General features: G+C 37.4%; 1 long non-coding RNA gene across 1 annotated transcript; it reads left to right on the top strand.

Annotated features, from left to right (window-relative positions):
* The first annotated feature begins 481 nt into the window (after positions 1–481).
* On the top strand, positions 482–22,669 carry LOC311436891. Its single transcript, XR_014693159.1, has 4 exons — positions 482–653; positions 12,817–12,917; positions 14,685–14,738; positions 22,143–22,669. It is a non-coding gene; the product is annotated as an uncharacterized lncRNA (long non-coding RNA).
* Positions 22,670–23,092: the final 423 nt, after the last annotated feature.

Below are 23,092 nucleotides of genomic sequence, written 5' to 3'. Positions count from 1 at the left end.
TATTTTAATAGCAATTCCCCTTTGCCAGGTTCATTAGATTATGCTATCCGTCCATATGGAACAACAACAACAAAAAAAAAAGTATCAGTCTGGTAGAAAAATGCATTGCCTTTACCAAATGACTCATTTATATTTCATTGTTTTAAGAGGTTTCCTCTGTATCTATTTAATATATAATGTATATATCTAGAGCATTATTGAAATAGAAAACTTGAAAAATGTTGACTGCAAACTTTTAGTTTCAGATAAGATAAACTGCTTTAATCAGAAAGGAATTAACAGCTCACTCTTAGCACAAGCTGATCAGATTTTTACAAATCATGAGTAATTGCATAAATACTAACATCTGTTAACAAAAAGCAAGTATTTGGAAATGCTTGCAAACAAGATTGTAGCAGTGGATTCACTTGTGTTCTTGCAAGTGAGTCTTACTATTCAAATCAACAGTATTATGCACAAGTTCTCTGAAATAGAACTTGCATTGTGTTATATAGAGCAGGGGACGTGCCTGTGTATTTCTTCCATGCTTCTACTGCTTGACAGCAAAAGACTTAACTGACTACATCTTGGTTGTTTCTTTACACTTTAACTTGTTCAGAGACCAGCCTGCTTCAAGCTTACTGTTAGCACAGAGGATGGATCCATCTAACAAAGTAAGTGTAGATATAGCAGCTCACAAGGTACTGACTCAGAATAGAGTCTCATATGGTAATTGATATGAAAACTAAACATTAGACTTGTAAGCATCAGTGAAGTATGCAGAAGCCATCAAAATTAACTGTTCTTGAGTGTAAACTGTTGAAAAGCTAAATCTCTTCAGGGAAGGATTTGTGCAAGTGCAGTATTCTTCAGGGAACCATACAAATCTGCATTGCAATAGCCTGTTTCCTGAGGTTTCCTTAGGGATCAGAGAGAGTTTATACAAAAGTTGTGTTTCTTGTAGCTGTACTGCCTGTACCAGCTGCACAAAATTCCTTCTTGAATGACTACATTCCAAAGAAGTAATTGCAGAAAATTCTCAGATTCTTATTTTCATTTCCTTTAGTAGTTCTGTAGAGACGACTTTTCTTTAATAAATAACCAACCACTGCACATGTAACAACAGAAAATTATGTGAATGTATCTGCATATTTATTCTTTACACTGAGGATGCATGCTGTATGCTACTTAATTGCAAGAACGTATGTGATTTTTATGAGAAGTGCTAAGAAGAGCATCGTAAGATTGATTTAATTTGTGCATGTGTTTGGTGAAATGCACAAAGGGAAACACTGGAAGCCTTTAGTACAAGCAAGAGCTTGCTCTGTGAGGAGGGACTGGATACCTAAGACTAGAGAGACCAGAGATTTCGTTTCTCCTATTATCTTTTCTAGGGTTGCTGCTTGGGAGTGCTTACCAACATAGAAAAAAGGTCTTTTCTTTCAAAGCAATAGCACAATAAAGGAAAGCAAAACCTGACCTCATTTGTTGGCAGCACTGTCAAGATGAACTGCAGCTCTGACCTATTTCTCCAGCGGTACAATTATCTGCTGTAATGGTACCACTTTACTTTTCAAATCCAGGATTACAGTACTGTGAGATTTAGAGAAGTTACCCTTTCTCTAGTTGCAGGCCTTGTTACTTTGGGGACAAGCTAGTGTGAAGAGTGAATGGATGGAAGGAGTAAAGACAAAGCATGTGATCAGGTCATTGTAATGTCTTTATAATTTTCATGTGAATGCATTTTTTAATTTATATGTGTGTGTACACTCATACCATTTTGTTTATATACACATTATCTCTATATACAAATGTGCATGTATATATAGAGAGAGACAATAACCTTGTATATACATGTGTAGCAACACAAAATGTACTAAACTGAGTTCATGTGGTGAGGGATTTGGGCTTTGTTCATTTGTTTGGCAGATATGAGACATGATCAGCCTCTACACAACATGGGAGCTATAAGAAATCAAGTTCTTATATACTCAGGACTCAACCCCTCTGTGACAGGAGTTGACACAACTGCCTTAAAGTCAATTTAATACCTGTTTAAACCAATGGAAGGAAACCGAATTACATTAGGAACTGGTGTTTATAATCTGATATTTATCTCTTTGTTTTAATAGCAGTGTATCCAATCTTACAAAACAAACTTCTTTTCTCTGAGCTTCCTGTCTTTCTGTGTCACCAAACTGAATAGAAAATGTTCTTATGAAGTCAGTTTTTCTTAGTAAGGTTTCAGTCTTCAGAACATACTCATATTCTTTGTTTTTTCACTTGGGATACTGTTCACAGTGTTCACAGCAACACTGAGCTGGTAACAAACATTGAGTACTGCCAAGCCCAGTCATGCAGAAATCGTGAATTAGGATCTCAAAAGCATATGATTAGCTTGAAAACCATGTTTTCAGGAAAAAAATATATTAAAAAAACTTTTCATTTAGCCTCTGCTTTTTGGTACATTTTAAGCTTTGTCCCAACTCAGAAATGCTGATAGAATACTTAACACAATCATACACAAACTGTTATGAACTTAACTGTCCAGTCTCACCAATATAATGCATAGTTGAGTCAGGCAATTAATTTCACAAAGGTTGGACTTATTTCATGTGATCATCTTATTTTTGTCTGCTTTCAGTTTAATGGAAAAGTGTTGCTTTTTTTAGATACAGATCTACTCCATGCAGGGTGATCAAATAAAATGGTTGTTCAGTGCTTGTTTTTGCCCCGTTGCCTTTCATCCCTGTCAGGATGATGCTAGGAGCACCGTCCACAGAATACATGAATTTTAAAGAGAGAAAGCCTTTCAAGGGTTGCAGAAGGCTGAGTTCAAGCAAGGATAAGAAAGCAAACTATAACTTGAGTTCCTCTTAGAGAGGGGCCTCATTTGTTTTTTGATTCCAATCTGAAGTCATTAAGTTTTGCTGCAAGGGGAATGGTACTCAATGCAGTTTTGAGGAAGACATTTATGGTTCCATCCCTGGAGGGCTGACACGCAGGCTAAGCATCTGCTGGCATCAGCTAAATATGCAGGGGAGAATAAAAGTATTTGGAGGAGCATTAGGATGAGTTTTGGCCGAGGCAGCTAAGAAAGATGAAATATTGCTGTTATTTAAATTACTCAACGAAATTTAAATCATCTCCTCTCCTTTTCCATCAAGGTGGCAAAGAAGAGATTCATATTCTGCTAATGGAAAGTTTTGGAACAGAAGTGAATGGGAAATATTGCCATAGTTTGCTCAAAAATGAGACAGAACATTTTCATTATTCCTCAGGGACTCTTATTCAGAACATGTAAAAGGTGGGTGTATTTAAAGTGACAATATAGTTTTCTTATAAAAGTAAGAAAGTACACTAAAATCTCCAACAGGAAGTTTAATAATAAAACAAACATTTTCCTTGTTCTCTGAACAAAACAACTGAGAAAATACATCAGAAGAGGTAAATAAAGAAAAATACATTCAGTCTTGGCTCTCACCTCTCCAGGGAATTTCAATTACTCTTTGAATCTTGTGGATCTTAGCATATAATACTGTGCATTTATTAGATAGGAGTTTTCTATCGTTTTCTTCTTCTTTTGTGTGCACACAGCCTTTTTGTGGGAGCAAGTAATATACATTAGGATAACAAACAGTAATAAATACGTAAATGATTATGTACAGGGGAAGACATTGTAATCAATTACTTTTTTCCCCAATAAAATAGTTACTTTCAAAGTCAAGACTACTTTTAAATGTCCAATATTTAGTAATTATTTATTCAAGTAATTATGTATTCAAGGAAAAGTCCTAATAATGTCATTAGAGATCTTGATAGAGACAAGATTGCAAAGTTTATCCTAAAGATTTTTGTGATGATAACAGTTTCAATGAGAAGAAATACACATTTAACCCCATCATCCACTTGGACCAAGTTGGAGGCCTCATCAGACACACTCGGAGTAAAACAGAGCATCGTGTCAGCCACCCTACGGAGTCTGAGTCCAACTGAATAGACTCTATTTCACACAGTGTACTCCTTGCATGAATTCACAGAGGAAGACACAAATACCAAATCAGAGGTTGAAGTGAAGGTTATTGTAACATCTTTCCAAGTTCCAGTGCCTCAGAATTGTCACCCATTTCCAAATCATACAGGGCTTCTTCTGAGCTAAATTGCATCCTCAAATCAATCATTTCATGTCTGCAGTAGACTGTATTTTTTGAGTGTGTTTTCCTTGGGATATCTTCTATCACCTGTAATGTATTAATATATATTAAAAAAAAAAAAAAAAAAGATGAAAATATGTGTCCATTAATAGAAATGCAATATAAGTACTAAGTATCTATCAAGTGATGCAATGTTTAAATAGTAGATAATATTTCTAGACTATACATAAAATTCTGCATTATGAAGTGTATTCCATGGATCTCTTTTTCATCAGTTTACATCATCTTCCTAGAACAGAACAGTTTGCTACAAGAAAATCATAACAATAGTAATTCCTTACTTAAAAACAATCTAAATGCATTTTTTTACAATGTAGCTTAATTTATTTTTCATGCTTAAAAACTTAGAAGAATGTACCAATTTTATTTTGACATCACTGTCTTAAAGGCAAAAGCAGATTAACTTTATAAAACAGTAAACAGTTTGTCAATTTTGAATAGATTTCATAGTATGAAATTTTAACCAAAACAGGGGGGAAAAATGCTGTTAACTATAGAACTGGTAAGGTTTTAGTTGTCAAATATGATTAAAATAAAAAATAAAATGACTAAAATCAAATACGATTAAAAACTGAAGCATGTGTCCAGTCCTCCCCTTTTCTATTTTTATTTTTTTTTTGGTAGATTTTTAAAGGAGGGGAAATAAAATTGTGTTCACCATCTGTTATCTGACATTTGGAAAAAAATAAAAATCATTGTTTGACCAGTAATGAGATGGTTAGCAGCATTTGGGTCCCTAATTTGCAAAGCTGGTACATCTTTAAAGGCACAGCAGATAATGCCCTATATAGAAATGGCCAAATCACCCAAAATACAGAACATCATCGAAGCATTAAAATACAAAACAGATGGAGGAAACATTTCAAGGGAATATGGGGGGGGGGGGGGGGAGGGGGGAAGTGCTGTGAAATATAAGGAAAGAAAACTCTGCCAAGCTCGACAGGACTATAGAAAGCATTAATAACCCAAGGATTATCTTTTTCAAAACTAAATAAAAGATGCAGCTATGAAGAAGGATGTTCTCCTAACACAAGCATCTAAACAGGAAATAGCATTTACCAACATGGGATTATCCCTGGGAGATGAAATTTGAAAGGATTTCCCATCCTAGTTGCATCAACTTGCTAAGGATCCAGTTAAGAAAAAATACCCTGCAGCCAGCTTGACAGTTTCCTAGAGTAACTAAAATGAAAAAATAAACATATACTTACAAAAAAACAGATGTTCTATATTACGGGAGACTTCATATTAATGAATCATATGCATTATATAGGAAAAGGATTAAAAATAAAAGGCCAATAGATAGATCACAAGCATGCTAGGCATTGTGAAAGCCTCGGGTATTAAACAGCTCCTGCCTCAAAGAGTTTAAGCTGTAAATAGAAATTAGGTGGGGAAGGTGGCAGAGTGCCAAGTCAAGGAGAACCATGTTGTAGCAGTAAAATCAATGGGCAGTCCTGATTACTTCCTTTGCTGCGAGGTGGTATACCTGGGAGGGGATTATGCAGCGAAATAGAATGAAATGAGAAAAGGTGAACAGGTATGCATGGAGTAGGAGCGATGAGAAAGGACTGTGGGAGCTGCAGAGCAAGGCTAAAGGAAGCTGATCTTCCCAAGATTGAGATAATTCAATCAGTGCTACAGAAAGTTCACTCAACGTCCCCAGGTCCTGGTTTTTCCAGGTGTGTGGCTGCTCCAGGGGCTGGGCCCTCTGGCCTCACTCACATTCAGGTTTTGCCAGGGGCTGCACGATGATGATGAAGGAAGATGCTATCTGGGTCCTACCTGGTATGAATGGTGTGTTAATCAGATGGTGTTTAGAGGGTTTTGCAGCGTTATGATATATCACAAGATGATGGCTAGATGAACAGGTAAATGGATGGATATATTCATATACATATTCTTTTTTAGCAGAAATAGAAATGGTAGATCTTGTCTGTGACTTCAACAAATGTAAACATTTGGATAGGAAATCTTTAAATATTTTCTGTTGATGTTTCTGCTTCATTTGCTGTTTTTAAGAGATTAACGATATGTCTCAAAGTTGTTGACTTACAGTCTGTGTACATACTCTGAAGGTAACACTTTGAAGTCTGTGAAGCTTGCTTCTAAGTCCATACTTTCCACATACCCAAGCCACATGTGAATGGACCTTGGTGTCTTTCTCTGCTGTGCTGTGGGTGTGCAAACATACCCTCTTTACTAGATCAGTAGTTCGCTAATTGTCAGCACTTTATAAACAGGCTTTCACAATGAAGACACTTTTATATTACACAGAACACAACATTTTTTACACGTGTAAGAGTTAAATAGGCTCCTGAACATAAGTAGTGACTGTCTTTCTGTTATTGAAAATGAGAGTCTCTACACTACACGAGTCCAAGAGGAATGCGGTTGTTCTTTAGACATTCAAATCTGATAAAGTGGGAGGGAGAGAATGAGCAAACTTTACCCTCAAGGCTGCGTTAAGAAGGGAGCAGGATTCAGTGACTGACAGAAAATGGCTGTACAAGGGGGGATCCCTTCTTCAAGACCATCACCTAATTCTCTATGTCTGATAGAATATTCTGTAAAGGGGGAGTCTTAGTTGTTTGGCTCTGGGCAGAGAAAACGTAGTGCATAAGCTGTGTAAATTCGTAAATGGTTCAGAGGCAACCCATGCTTTGCTTAATCGCAGTATTTTAACTGTCTCTTGCTCTGAAAGGATAATTTTCTACATTTTTTTTCTTTTTTTTTTTTTTTTCATTCTTTTTTGGCTGTGGCTGTCCTCTTTCCTTCCTTGCTACAGATTTTATTTGCTTGCTCATGGGAAGAAAGGCAATAGGTAAGAAAAACCTAATTGAGGCCAGATTAATGCAGTTCCACAGGGAGACTAAGGAAAAGATTTATTCTCTCCTGCCTTTCCACAGATGTCTTATTAGGGGTTCAGCCTTGCCTTACATATGCACCTTTATTCATATACTTCCTTCTTGTCCTCTGGGAAAAGCCTATCTCATGTAATTTACAGACTTGGCTTCCTTGTTTGTATTTATGTTAATAGTAAGATGCATTGAACACTCCGCATATTGGTCTTATTCTCAGATGAGAGTGAAGGGGGTTTATCTATCTGGAAAAATATGTCCATTTGGCTTGCCGCAACTAGGAGTTACTGTAAAGAAAATGTTGAAATTGGAGCCTCTGAGCTGGCAAAAAAATGTAAAGGTTTGAAAGAGTGGGATCCAGTGGAGTTGCTGAAATAAAGCGTCAAGTTTAGAAGAAGTGAGCAGCCTTGTGATCCTGCTCTATGATTTTCTTTCCTCTAGCTGTCTCTCACCTTGGGCTCACAACTTCAGCTAATGCTGAAAAACATTGGCAGGTGATGGAGGAAGGAAATAAATTTTTTAATAATTTTGATGAAAGGCTGTGAGAGGAGACATGGAGAACATAGTAGTCCTATTTAATTTATACGTGACTGACTCAGGCAAGAGGAAGGAGCTTGGGCCAAACACTGAATGCATCACTTACTTGCTAACCTTATACTTAAGACTCTGGTATAACAGAAGATCCTTTACAGTTCATTCAGGAAGGGAACAGCTTCAAAGGTCACCCCATGGCATCAATGTAAAATTTCCCATTGTCAGCAGGACAGACCCTTACATCAACCCAGAAAGGGAAAGAAGGATATATTATTTAAAGAAGCAGCCTTACTTTCAAGGAACTGAAAGTGGCAATATTTATATTGCTTTATCATCACTTTCATTTCTTTCAAAGCCAGACCACTTTTTAACCCGCAGTTTTCTTTTTCAGCCAAAGCTTGTGGTTTTGGGTGCATCTAATAGAAGGTTTTTTATTAAGTTCTCATTTATCAGTCTCTTTATTCATTTTAATTCTTTTTCTTACATCTCATTTTGCATAAAACTGGTTTTGGATTCTAAAACTCTCTCTTCAACACCAACTAAGATGTACCATTTTTCAGTATTATAAATGGATTTTTGAGTTAGGGGACTCTTCTGTAACTTGTAGAAATTCCAAGGTTATGTCAGTACTAGACATCTGAGGTTACCATTCAGTTTATAGGTGGGTACTTACTCCTGCTCAAGGATGTACTTGTAGCAGAAACTAGTGATGAATTCCTCTTTGTACTTCCATTGGTAGAGCTTTGGTCAAGACAGTAAGTGTCTAGTTTGTCAGCTCCTCAGAAAGGCATTAGCTGTATTTTTTTCATAGTGTATTGGACTTCCCTTTTTCCACCTTGATTCTTCATGCAACTACTGATAACCAGATCACTTCAAAAAAAAAACAACAACACAACAACAAACTTTACACCATATGTGATACTAGCTAATCTGGGTGCATGCTAATCAACACAAAATTCTGATTGTTTTTATTTTTCTGCTGCAACAGAATTAATGTCTTCACTTCTGCTAAGTGACTCCTTAATATTTTCCCTGTCATCTTGACTCTTGCTAAGTGATTTTTGATATTTTTTTCTTGTTTCTGCTTTTCCATTCTGTGTTGGCTTAAGGGTTTCCTTACCAGTCTACCCTGAGTTCACCATAGCATGGGAGCTATCCAAGTTGTCTTAGAACTTTTTAAACAGACAACAGTGCACTTTTAGATCTTTTCCTGTGGGACAGTAAGGGTTTCTATTAGGATTCTTTAAATATTCTTTTCTTCCATGTCCTTCTGCATTATCTGAAATTGTACTTGGTAATTCCAAGGTCATACATGCCAACAGGCACTGTTAGCAATAAAGATTTGCCTCTTAGCTCCAGAAACAAAGCACTCCTGATATACCCCGATCAAGTCCCAGTTCAGTGGAGACCATTCATAGTCCTGCTGGTTTATTTTCTACTTTGGAAGCTAAAATTAATTTCAGATTATTGTAAGACGTGCTTAGCTCTCAGGCTGGCCTGGGGCCGTGCATATAAATCTGGTCCACCAGCTCAGCCTTCTGATATACTTCCTGCACAGCCTAGAGCCCAGTCAACTTGCCCTGTGCATTTTTTCATTCCCTTCAAAAACCCTATTAGTCAGTCTGTTTGCTATAGGCTGATATATATATTATTATTATTTTATAATTTGGTTGATTCCCTATGTGAGTACGTTGATCACATTAAATACCTTTTGAGGAAAGCAAATGAGATGGCAAATTGGGAGTCAGTTCTGAACAATGATGTTCATTTTAAATACGGAAATTGTGCTGCTGCAAGGAATTAGTGATTGTTTTCAGCTCATGAGTAATCAGTAGTATTTGAAAACTATTTCCACTGATCCATATCCAAATATAAAGGTGGCATTTCTCCTTGCTGTCTTAGATCAGTGCACAGACTTTATCTTAGTCTTCCCTAAGCCATCCAACCTCTAAAACTTAATGGAGAGTCACAATTAGATAGTTGGCAGGTCACAAATACCAGCTCAGGGGTGGGGGTTGTCATGACTGCAAGTAAGGAATTTTACTGCTCAACAGATCACCAAGAGACGTTTTAACCTTAGCAATTATTTTTCTCAAGGTCAATGGCATCATGAAAAGAGCCAGAAACTTATTTCTTTGGACAATTAGATGCAGAGATTGCTCTTGACCTTGATATTTATAGGGTCCCAACAACCAAGGGACTTACAGCTAGAGGTTATATGGGTCTCCAGAGCAATCCTGCCAAAAGTTCGGAAAAGTTCCAAAACAGCAATAATCCATGATTTCATTGTGCATGGCTAATTGTTTTTCCTGAAAGATACTCTCACATGGTTGGCAGTTAGCTTTGTAACAAAGAGATAGCAAGGGCTGTAAATCCCCAAACAGCTATTATTGTGCAATCAAACTTCATAACTCATATGTATCTCCCCTGGAAATACAGTAATACGCTGTTAAAGTCAGGAAAAAAATAGGATTTGGGACCATAGTATTTTATTACGAGCTGTACAGTGGAAACTTGAGATCCTATTTTTAAGAAATGATTAGTTAGAAAATATATCAGTCCGATACATATCAGTATATATAATGTACACTTTCATTTTCACTCAGTGAAGTGATCTAATAGTTCATGCCTAACTAAAAAAAAAAAAAGAAAAAAAAAAAAACAACACCCCATACCACTTAGATTTTATTTTTCCAAACAAAATGGCAGACAGAAAATGGCAGACAGAAATAAAATTGTCCTCCTAAATAATAATTATATATATGATTAGACATGTAATTATAAATAATATGTAGGATCTGATTTAACCATACTTGAAAAAGAGAAAATCAAATCCGAGCAGCTATCAGGCCAGGTTCAAGGATGACAGGGAAATGGAAAGTTATTCTCTGATCAGAGACTAAAGACAAAGACTGAAAAAGAATGCAACTGCACTCTCAACGCAGCAGTGATATTAAACAGCATTTAGGGACAAGCATAATGGAAATTAAAGGACAACAGAAGAACAGAACAAATGGCTCCAAGTTGAAAATGAATACATATAGGCTGGATATTAAGCAAAGGCTTCTAACCATTAACATTATATTGGCATGGAGTAGAATTTCAATCTAATTAGCAAAGGAGGAGAGGTGAGGACTGGCCGTATGATAAAAGGCTAAAAGGCTCGGGAGCAGCCTTCTAGTTCTAGGTTAAATTTCCATGTGTGGCATGCCTTGTTGAAATACAAGACCGGTAGGTCTTACCTGCAGAGGAATTGGATAAAAACATTGAAAGAATAGTAAGAAACTCATAAACGTCTTGCAGAGTTTTCCGGTTTCCTCAGATGTTTTCATCCATGGTACAATTTCAGATTCAGTCCATTCTGTGTGTTTTTATGAATCTGATCAAAAAGAAACAAACTAGCTATTATTCAGTTAAGAAAGCGTCTTTCTAACTTAATGGAAAATGGGATAGTAAGCAAGTAGAGACTGTTGTTGATAGCAGGAAATAGAACCACTTTTGTTCCGCATGGTATGTGCTCTCACCAGCCTGTTTCTCATTTGCTCTCTCAGAGGCCATTAATTTGGAGGCATCATAACTAAGCTGATTCATCTGTGCCTTTTAGATGGCAAGTCATCTTTTTGTTTTAGTCCACTATAGCTTATCATAATCAATTTATTCATGCTTTTTCAGATTCAAATGTGTTAGAAATCACCAATTTTTTACTCCCCCAAAAAAGCATTTTAAAAATTCTGTCAAGCCTACTTGGACAATTCTTTGCTGAGAAAGCTTTTCTGAATCTTTGCAATGAACATAAAGCTCACAATCTGAAAATAGTCCTTAATGAAAATATATAGTGATCTCATAAACATGTTTTCCTTTACAGCAATACCTTCAGTATTTCTTCAATTATTTCAGATATTTATCGCCAAAAAAGACCAAACCTTCTCCTGGCTCATTAGGAAATGGAACCCAGGGTTTTTTTTACACTGTTCGGGTTTTATTTTATTTTTTAAACTAAAATTGTTGGCCAGAAGCTTAACATACCAATCATGTTGTGGCTGTGTATCTGTTGCAGAGGTTATCTGTTTCCTACATGATTAACCTTGCAGGTTATATACCACAGGATTGCATATTAACTGGATTGTTTTTCTCTGATCCAGGATTTCCAACAGGAGCCCATTCATTCCCTGCAGCTATCTTTCTAAATGAGCTCTTTCAGTTTTAATGATGAGCAGGTAGTTTTTGAGCTATCAGCAGATAATGTCTCCAGAAGGCTTGGCTGGAAAGCCAGCAATTAATCACAGGCAGGACTCAGCCCAGGTTCCCCTAAAAAGCCAGCTTCTCAGTGGCAAAGCCATTACCTGCTTAAAATCTCTGGTCCCAGCTGTTAAATCCAGAAGAGATCATTAGATCCCCGTGCCTGAGTCCCTCCATAAAGCACGTCACGCAGTTACCTCTGAACTAGGCCTCACAACTTCTAAATGAAGGAAACGTACCTTTGAGAAGGGCACTCAGCGTTGTCTTAGAAGCATCAAAAGGTAAACAGTCAGCTCTTGAGCAGGTTGATCATTAGAAAAACTGGGCAGTACTGCTGCCTTGAATCTCCCTGGTTCTTGATATTCCATTGTTAATATGTTAATCTTATGTTAATCTATATATTCAATTTGATCTAAGATTTTAACAGACACGCACAGAGCTATAATGACCATAACTTCAACTGTAGCATTTGCTTGGAAATTATTTACATAAGGGGAAATTATTTACATATTTCCCTCTATAGAAATATGAGATGGATAATTGCCATTGGAGCAGTTCAGTTATAAAATGTATTCATCCACCTTAGAAAAATCTGAAAGGCAAAGCAAATGTATTGGAAAATAATAGGGACTGCTGTTCAACCCTACTTGTTAAGAAAGCACACTGAGACAAAGCACCAAAGTCTTAACTGAGGCCTTCCCCTTCTTATTATTAGCATGTGTCTTTTTCACATCAGAAACTTGTGTTTCTGTGAGTTTCCAAAAACGTCTTTAATTGTAAAGCCAGCACCATTACTGATACGTGGTATTTCTAATCTTTTTGTTTTGTTTTGTTTTGTTTTTTGTTTCTTTTCTTTGAGAAGAAATGAGGAAAATGACTGCAAGGAGAGCAGAGAACTGTGTAGAACTATTTTGCTTTAATCATCTAGAAAATGTTTTTTCCTTATATCAGAGGTTTCAGGGTCAAATAAGTATCTTATTATTTTTCAGCTGAGATTGAGAAGGTGAAAGCAGCAACACAACTGGAGTCCTCTTTCCACATTCTGGCAATCTTTATGCCATGGATGAACTTCTTCTTTTACAGATTGTGGGTGAGTTTATTCACAAGCTATTGTTGTTCATACTTACAGAGATTTTAAATTATAAATGCAGATGAGAGGTGTACTTCAATGCTCAGGAAGCAGCCTTTCTAAACACTTTGGCAGGGCTGTTGAAATAAATACAAAGCTTTTTTATCTCAGAGTCTCATGGGGCATATTAATCCTTCACTTGCAGGTTTGTCAGATGAAAAGCTGCTTGAATAGTTTGATATTTTTTAATTGTCTCTGAAATACTATCAGTGCTGTACACATAGCAAATAACGCCAGCTTCAAGACACCAAAAATCTTACATGGTACAACTTTCATTTGCAAGATACCCAACTGAGCTGCTACTGCTCAGAGAAGTGCTGTTTGAGACTGAGGAACAGCCCATGGATTGCAGTTTCCACTAACAGGCCCATTCATGATGACTGGCAAACAAGACCACTTGTTCTGGAAATAAGAAGCTTGTCAAGAGGGTGTGCCAGACAATTAGGTACATATATATGATGGCTACTACAGGATGCGTACATTAGTGTGTTTTACCAAACTGGCAGCTATAACACTGACTAAAGTTACCTGTGTATCAAGAGGTCAGTAAACTAATGAACTATTTGAGTGCTTTCAATGCTTTCCTTTAAAGAGACATCTTCCAAGATACAACATAGCTGATGGTGAATTGGAAAATGTCACAGACAGATCCCTCTGCTTTCTTCCCATTCCCTTTTGGTGATTTATATGTGCAATATATAACGTGTACTGATATAAAAGTCAGCTGTGCATGTGGTTAGAGGGTGGCACGTAAATCGAGAAAGCAGGCAGTCTCTGTGCTCCCATACCTGCCTGGCATTTCCTTCTGCCACTGAGAGACAAACTGCTGGTCTGGACGGACCATTGGTGTGACGCAGCTTTTCTGATATTCTTATGCTAGTTTGATCCTACAAATCCTTACTTATAAAGCAATCTTCTCACATATAAATAGCTTTGAGCACTCAGGCAATATATGGTTCTTTATCTGAGCATCACAGACATGTTTTTTGATAAAACAAAATGGGTCACAGTCATTTTTCTGTAAGTCTTTCATTTGACAGATCTACACTGAAGGTGAATCTGCTTCACGGGCTTTAACTGGGAAGCCTGCTTTTCTGAGCCAAGTGCTTTGCCAGGCATTTTTAAAGCTTATGGTACCAAGACATTCTACGTGCCCTGTAGACTCTCCTTTTTCAACAAAATGGGGGAAAATGGCAGCCTAATTTAATTATCTCTTTTGAAACTCAGACAGGAGTCAGAGTTGTTCAGATTGTTCCAGTTCGGAATGGCTGGCTGAGTTTTGAAAATCTATTATTCAAATCTTTGTTTTCACTTAGATTAGATTCTCCCTCCCTCCTTTTTAAATGAAATTCATCAAAAACATGGCAGTATCTTTTAAAGTATCTCAGCCAGTGTGGTATTTTCAGAAAGAAACCTTGACAGCAGTTTTCTTCCCAGTTCTGAAGTCAAGGAGACATAAATATGTACAGCGTGCAAGAAGTCACGCACTGCAGCACTATTTAGTTCTTTTCTGTAAGCGGTAAGGGAAGTAATTTCATGCCACAAGGAAGTTTTACCTCCATTAGATACCAACAAGCACTGTTGCAGTAATGGCAATATCAGATTGTCAGATTGCCATTTGTACAGAATTCATTTTTAATACATTGGAACTGTTGTACCTTCAGTCTGAAGGTACAAAAAGTGCTGTAGGTTTTAACTTCTTACCATTTTTTTCCACTTTCCCACCAGACATACAAAAGATCCACAGCTTGCTCCATGAAGAGTTAGCCATAAATGTGAAAGGTGAGTAGGCAACATATTCACCATCATTGTGTGTAAGTCACTTGGGAATCTCATGTATTCTGTAAGTGTATAAATATGTTGTGAATTTCACTGAAATAGATGATCGATATGTGAACATATAAAATTAATACGTTGTCATGACAGCAAGAGAAATACAATAAGAATAGAATATTTATTATTATACTGGTGCAGAACACTAAAGAGATGATGTAAGGCATTTTACATTTTCATGTTTCAGTTTTACATTTTATATTGCATATTAACTTTAAGTAGTTGACAGTAAGAGAGAGAGGAAAGCAATAATATATAGATCGGTGTAAGAAATAAAATGAAAGACCAAGGAAAAAACACTGTTAGCAATTTACAGTATATGGTTTAATATTCCCATGAAAGAATCTGTGTGTGCATTGTGTTTTAACTAACTCACATAGGTGACAGGAGAATTCTCTTCTTTTTTTTTTTTCCTTCAGTGAGAATACATATATCTATAGGATAGGTAAAAAGGGAATAAAGAACTCCACAAACAAGAAACACATAAACGAAGACCTGAATCAATACTCACTCATGCCCATTAGTTATGCACTCATTTTGTACTAGTGTAAGTAGATCCTTATTTTTAAACAACTTGTGCATAGGAAAAAGGTACGGAAGAAATTGTTCTGTACCCAAAGGCAGCGTCTGATGGGGAGTGTGATACACTGGGAAGCTGGAGAGCGTGACTGAGAGACAGAAAACCTCAAACAGTCTGAAATTCAGGAGCAGGGGAGATACCCAAGGAGAGGATAATACAAACCTCAGGAGAAGAAGTAATTTTAGAAGCATGTAACTAGCTAAATCTGCCCCATCTTTATATTAGATAGGGGCATCTAGTACAAGAGGAAATTTCTGTGATGTAGACTGAAAGGTTGTCAAGGCATGGAAAAATCTCTTCGTAAATTCAGTGCTTCCATGTTGGGGTTCGGGAACAGAGGAATTTAAGATCAAAGCAGCTCACATGCTGCAACTCTTAAAGTAGCTTTTTTTTTTTTTTTTTTTTTTTTTTCAGTAGAAATCATTATTGAACTCTCAGAATATCTTTTATACAAAACATTCTGGTTCAGATTCTGTGGTCAGAAGCTCAAGCAGCTTCTTAAGATCAAAAATCAAGCCTATTTTATTCAAAGGAGTTCAGATTCCGCTCTGTAAGTGTCTGTGCTCAAGTGGATGCAGCATGACAAATGTCCCCAGAAATAGCTGACACTATGAAGCAGCTGAAAAAGAAGACAAAGAAAACCAACTTTATATTATGGGGCAGGGTTCTAGTTGATCCACTGTAAAACATCCTCATCACTGGGGAATTAGGTACGTTCTGCCAGTTAATGTAAACATAAAGTGTAATGCCAAATTATAGATGCTATTTCTAGGAAAAAGACTTGAGAGAATTCCTGGTTTCAGACCACCTCAGTCTCAGCTCTGTCTCTGGTATCCTTCTGCATGAGATGTACATAAAATATATATACATATTAGGCTCACATGCCTCAATCCCTGATTGAAAGATACTGGGAACATGAATGTTAGACCAGTGCTCAATGATTGTATTCGGTTTACAAATAAACCCAGCCTCCCCACTCCCAGTTGTTCTCCTGGCCTGTCACATAAAACAGCTGGGACTAAAACTCCTGAGGTACTGGTACTTCAACAGACAAATTGCACTGGTTCTCAAAATCTCCTGGGAATCCGGAAAGGTAAACAGCCTTTTAATACACAGCAGCCTGGCAGCTAATAAACAGTGCATTATTCTGCATCTCATAAATCTCCATGAAGTTCATTTATTCTCTTCAGAGAATGAATAACTAATATGAAGCCTTCTCTTGCCAGTTATTGTCGTGCTACACAAAATGATTTAGATGTGGAAGCTGCTATTAATAGCATTGAATGAGCTACTAATTGGATGGTTATGTAATGGCATTGTTATAAAACCTAGTTTGGGTTTGACACCTTCTGTTTTCTAAAAACAACATTAAAAACCCAAACAAATCCATAGTTAGCAGTACATAACAGAAAACAAAGACTAAATAATTACCAGTCTTTCAAAAATCAAATGGGATTAAAAAGAAAACAAAAAATAATAATAATCAATTCACTTATCTGAATTCTAGTAGAAACGAGCTGGAAGTGAATCACTCAATTGATCTGCTGTTCAAAGGGATACTTTAAAGTAACTTTCTGTAATACCTGCCCTGCAAATCCTGACAAAGAATTCTAAGTGGGCCTGTTTTTGTGACTTGTGAAATCTCAGAAAGTTTTTTCTATTGAAAAATGGCCTTTGAATAAGATCTAGTATGTACAGCATGTAGTTTAAGGAGAAAGAACTACCAGAAAGTATCTCTGTGACACACACTGATAAAAATAATGTACTAGTATTAGGCATGGATCTGTACATTATTGTTATTTTTTTTAATACAGATGTACCTATACAATCTGACATTTTTAAAGAAACGTATAAAAAAGGGGAGAGAGAAACAAATGGGGATGGCATTTTATTCCCTGCTGCATGGAGGGACAGAAGATTGCAGTCCATTAGGAGAGAAGCTTTTATCCAGGGTGGCGCTTTGCAGTCCTTCTATTCTTGGTTGTTCTGAAGGCTGGAGCATCACTAATGTAATGTGCAGCACCAGGAGCTTCTGATGATGAAACCCAACTATTGGCCTCTTGTGCAGATATTTTCCTTTTGATACATCAAACATGGCAGCATACCAGAGCCCATAAGAAGAATCTCTGAGAAGGCTCATAGTTATATATATATATAATTGTATTGAAAGAGATGAAAATTTGTGGTCAACCCTGCACAGCTCTAATGCCTTTTAGTTTAAATTTTGACCGTGAAATTACCTCTCAGCATGCACTGTGGCAGCTATTGTTAGCTGATCACTGTTACCTACAACCTTTTGTTCCTGAGGTAAAGCAAGGCTGTCACACCAGAACTGCTTCCTTATTGAATCAATCAGCTCAGGATTCTTGCACAAGCAATCAAACGAACACTTCACGTGTCTATCTACAAACACACATCCTCATGTCTTTGCAGAGAAATGCAGTGGAAATGCAGTGGATTGCTTCCTATTGAGTCACCTCTTCAACTTCAGGAAGTTAAAAGAGTGATAGTAGCAGTGTAGGAGGAAAGATGGGTGTAGTGGTGGCAATGTGACCTGCACATAAAGGACTTTAGCCCCTGAAAGAGGGGGTGGGTACAGGAGCATGCCTTATGCTGCAGGAGATGAGGCACAGCTGACATAGAGCTAGATATCTATGTACCATCAATCGGTTCACCTCTGTCATCTGCAGCCGTTCTATGACTGGTAGGATATTTTGGGTTGTGCTCTTTTTTATTGCTTTTTATTTGGCAAGCGAGGCTCTACTCAACCATGCTGACTCCATGTTATTGTCAGCTCCACATCATTTTGCATTGCTTAGATGATGATATAAACCCTGATTTATCCAGAATAGATGAGGAAGGGCTTACATATATAAAGGAAAACATTATTTCAATTCTCGCATTGTTAAAGCACACAGAGGAAGCAGCCAAAGGGCTTACAGAGATCCTATTTGATGCACAATGTACCAGCACCGCTGTAATTATGGCAAGCATGCCTAAAAAGCTGTGATAACTTAGGAATCAGCAGCTGTTGAAAGGAACAAGACATTACAGAAACCAAACAGGAATTTGGGTGGTCCAGATGTCTTCCACATGTCTTCCGCTAATTATCAAGAACTAGAATCTCTTATCCATCACGTGCATGTAAATACAGAGTATTAATTTCAGTAGAATATTTGAGTCACAGTGTGGCAAATAGTACCAGAATCTTCTCCTATGATCTTGTGTCAGCCTGCTTTTCCAGTCCTATGCATCAGATGAATTAAGTTTCCTCTTAGATGCATTTTTTTCAACGATGGTATAGTTTGTCTATGTTGTTACTGCTCTTTCGTGATTTTGCTTGTGTGAGAAGGAAGAGGTACGTATCAGTTCCTCAGAGCAGTAATGCTATTTCACATTTCTGTTGTGGTAGTACCAAAGGGTTCAAACAGAATGCAAACTTTCTTTGTCATGCATTCACTGTAGAACAAAGTTCGTCAGAGATACAAAATTAATTCACAATCCTATAACTTCTCAATTCTTGATAATCCTGAATTTATACTGGTATAAATTAATGCTTTAAAAATACTTCAAAAACGTATAATTTAAATATTGTGTAAATCTTCACATGCTATTTACATTTTAAATACCTTAAAATATTTGCAAGTTACCTTTAAATGACATTAAAAAAATCCCTACATCTGACATGCATTTTTTCCCTCTGAAATCATGGTTTTCCACCATTTGCATTGCTTATCTGTCTCCAAGATTAATGCCACCTGCATTGAGCAATAATGATAGTACATCTAGCTACAAACAGCTCTCTGTATATACAACTGATCGATGTTTTTCCTGGGGTATGATAAACTGAGCTTTCTCATTGGTAAGTGCATATAATTACTGCCTATCTCTTGTCTACTGATGTCTATTGCCACTTCCTGCTGGGTTTACATACTTTATTTCATGTGCTGGACCATATTTTAAGTGATTCCTGGAATGTTATGCCAATGACCAAATTCATGTGAGAAAAGAGAATTGAGAACTAGAACCTTTGGACGAGTAATTTGCACTGATAATTTTGGAGCCGGACTATTTTTTTGCATGTAGAAATAGGTTATGTGTTTGTGAGATCATTTTGATGATATTTTGGGAACCTGTTTTACAGAGTTAAAACAAACAAACAAACAAAAACCCACCCTACTCCTAGGCCTTATGATATTGCCAGGAAAAGGAAGAAACACTTAGCAAGGTCATGAATACAGAGCAACTAAGGCTGGGAGGGAAAAGCTTTCCAGTGTGATTAAGCTATTTCAGTGATCTTTTCTCCTTTGTGGTGCTTGGGCTTGGAAGGAGGAACCACAGAGGAAAAATAAAGAGCTGAAAGAAAGAACGTTTTCCAATGGAGAAATCGAGAAGCTACTTCTCTGTAGGATATCATCCAGGAAATACCATTCTTTGTTTTTCTTTAGTAATTTTGTTTTAAATAAATGGAAAGACTTCCCTGCAATTCTGAATCAAAAAGATTTGTTGGATAGAAGTCGGGATAGGGAAGCAGATAGCTACAGCTTTGTTAAAAGTAGGACAGGGTCAAGCAGCACTAGGGGCTGTGTTTAACACATTGAGAAGAAAAAAGAAGCAGACAAAAAAAAAAAAAAAAAAAAAAAAAAAAAAAAGCTGACTAATTCTGGTGATCAATGCATAAAATCTGTATTTACAGACAAAATGACTAGTAAAGGTATACATAAAGCCTATGCAAAAATATTGCAGATGTCTAATCATTAGTTGGGGTATGAATCACTCCATATTTCATAATAATTGCTAGAAAAATATTTACTTGAGCCAAAGCTTAAATATCATTAAGGGGATGAATCTAATTCAGCAGGTTTCTATGCTCTCAATTGGCCATCAGTTTTGCTTGAAATATATAAAATGATAGCAGCCCATATATCATTTTTCACAGTTCCAAGAGAAAAAACTGCTCCAAGTGTGAAAAGTTTCTGCTGGTTTGTGCAATATAGTTGGTGCTAATATACTGAAAGACAGATAGTGCTGTAACGCTGATAAAGACCCGGGCTAAGTTAAAGATCCTTCCTGTAAAACAGTATTTCCCAAAGCTGTTTGCAACAACTTTGCTGGAATCTCTGAAACAAGGGATGTCGATCCCACCCAGACCCAGTGAGCTCTAGACTCAGCTTCTCAGATTGCGCTCTGCATGTGTGTGCCCTCAAAGAGTGGCTGTAGGAGCTAACTATTTATTATTTGCTCTTTCCAAACAAGCACCCAATAAAGCTGCCTATTAATCCTAATTGTGATGGAGGCTTATGTATGCCATTGCCTTCTGTCTGATGGGAGCGACGCTAAGGTCACGGCTTGTTTAGTTCCAGTCGGTGAAGGGCCATTACATAAGAGTTGCTTCAGTCACTGTCAGCACGGGCTATATTTGGACGACTGTAACCCAAAGGCCTGTCTTCCTTCACTCGCTCTGTAAGCCATCCAGTTGCTCATTCGTGCTTATTCTGAATAATGATGATGAGCAGAATAATTACTGAAATTGCTGGGTTTGCCCCGTGCCTGAAAATGCTCTCATTTGGTCAGATGTCTCGCTGTGAAATTCCTCTCTCCCATGCAAGAAAGGGAACGCTGCAGGACTGGGCTGCTGGACGCACTTGCCCTCGAGTGACCCAAATGGGAGCAATATGCAGCCACTTGGCACACTGGGTATGGCTGGAGAGAATGCAGGCAGCTAAGTTAAAGGACTGATGGGATCATCTTTAATTTGCTCTGTAAACAGAGAACAGTAAAGATCACTACAGTAGCCTTTTGTGCCATATAAACAGCGAGAACAAATATCATGTTACATACAGCTGATACATAGTGGTCGCATTCCCAGCTGCGCCCTTATCAAGATGGCTGTGACAATAGATGTTCTGTGGAGCTGGAGATAACACAGTAAGGAAATGTTGGGAAATGCTGGCACTCTTGCAAATGATTATAACAAAACCAAAAGGAAAGAAGAAAGAGTTTCTTGTACTACTGATTTACATTTTGCAAAGTAACTCTACTTGGAAAGGAAACCCAAACTTCCCTTATTCAAATAGTTTTGTTCCAGTGAACTGCTACAGACAATTTGCACTTAATTCAAGGAATCACTTTTACTTGATATTTTCTGGCCAGTAACTAAGGGTATATTTGTTGCTCTGCGTATTCTTAAGTATGCTGAGTGCAATATGCAAAGACATAAGAAATAGTATTCTGACAAAGTTAAGTTGGTCTGATGGCTAGCTGTTTGAAAGTTTTATGTACCATTATTCTTGTTCATTTTTATCTTACTATTAGCACTCCCTGCTGTCTAGGTCACTAAACCAGTTACTCCATTTCTTCTCCACTTACATTTAACCCCTCCACGAGACTTTGAACTGTGTTCTTCTCAGAAGTCAGCCTTTCCAGTCAATGTTGTCTCAACACTAGCCTATGCACTGGTTGTTTCAAGATGCCCCCCTATTCTGACCAAATCTTTTCTCCCCTCTTCCATTCAGCCTGTCCAAACTATTGCCATCAAGATATTTTCCATTTCTCTGAGAATGTTGTCCTGCTTCTAAAATCTCAACGTTGACCTATTTCCACTCTAAAATTCAAACATGTTTCTTTTCTCAGCTCTAAACGACTTCATTGCTACTTGGATCTGACCTCATCTCCTCTTGGAAAGCCATTTAGTCTCTGATGTTGGGAGTGTCTGTGGTGGGGAGCAAGGGATGTTATAATTGATTTCCTTCTTTAACTTTCTTCATTAACAGGGTGCTCTGAATCTAAACGTACTGAAGATGAAATTACTTTCAGCCACCTCCCTCATTTGTTTTGGAAGTGTCTGGAAGTATTTACAGAACAATCACCAAAAAGCATTCAGAGTGAAGATTCAGCACTACTTAAATGACTGCACACAATTTCTACCAAATTAAATGCATCTTGAACTATATTCTATGTCCTTGAACCTCTGTTCCTGGTTAGCCCAGCCTGGGGTTGTCCTGCATTGTGATAACTGGCAGTAATACCAGCGGGCATTTATTTGAGTGACTTAGGAATAACTGAAGAGCATCATCTTCTTACCATTCCTTTTCACTCTCCTCCCATTCAACATCTTGTGGAGCTGCAGCATCTTGTGGATCAAGAGTGCAATTAATTCATAATCCTGGAGATACTGAGGTTGTCACAGTCTGCTTTTCCAGATGCATATATTTCTTTTGAACTTATATGATAAGATAACATGAAAATAAGACCTCTTACCACACCAGAAAAAAAAAAAAAAAAAAAAAAAAAAAAAAAAAAAAAAAAAAAAAAGCATGTATTTCTTGGAGTCTATTACCATTGAACCAAAAGTAAGAACCCCCTGGGAACTCTGAAGGCAGATACATTTACCCTGGGTCCTGCCGACATCTGATCACACAGGCCCCAAAGCTGATGCTAAAATTTCCAGAAACATTTGGGAAGCAACCACAGAAATCAAACAAACAAACTGAGCCCTCGAAGAGCAGTAACAGGAAGCTACAGAAGCACATCTGAGCCAGCACTCACTTGTCAGCATGGCTTTTCTCCTCCCTTTCAAGCTTCCACTGGACATGCTGCGTCCTCCAGCACGGCACCTCCAAAATTGCTGGGCATTTTGTTCACACTTCAGAGGCCTGAAGCCTCCTGCAACTCTGCAAGATAGATTGCAATGACCCTGCAGCAGTGTCTCACTGAAATGACT

This window comes from Aythya ferina, assembly GCF_964211825.1.
Source record: "Aythya ferina genome assembly, chromosome: 4".
Classification (NCBI taxonomy): Eukaryota; Metazoa; Chordata; class Aves; order Anseriformes; family Anatidae; genus Aythya; species Aythya ferina.
Note: the sequence above shows the minus strand (reverse complement) of the source record. Positions and strands in the feature narration are given on the sequence as shown.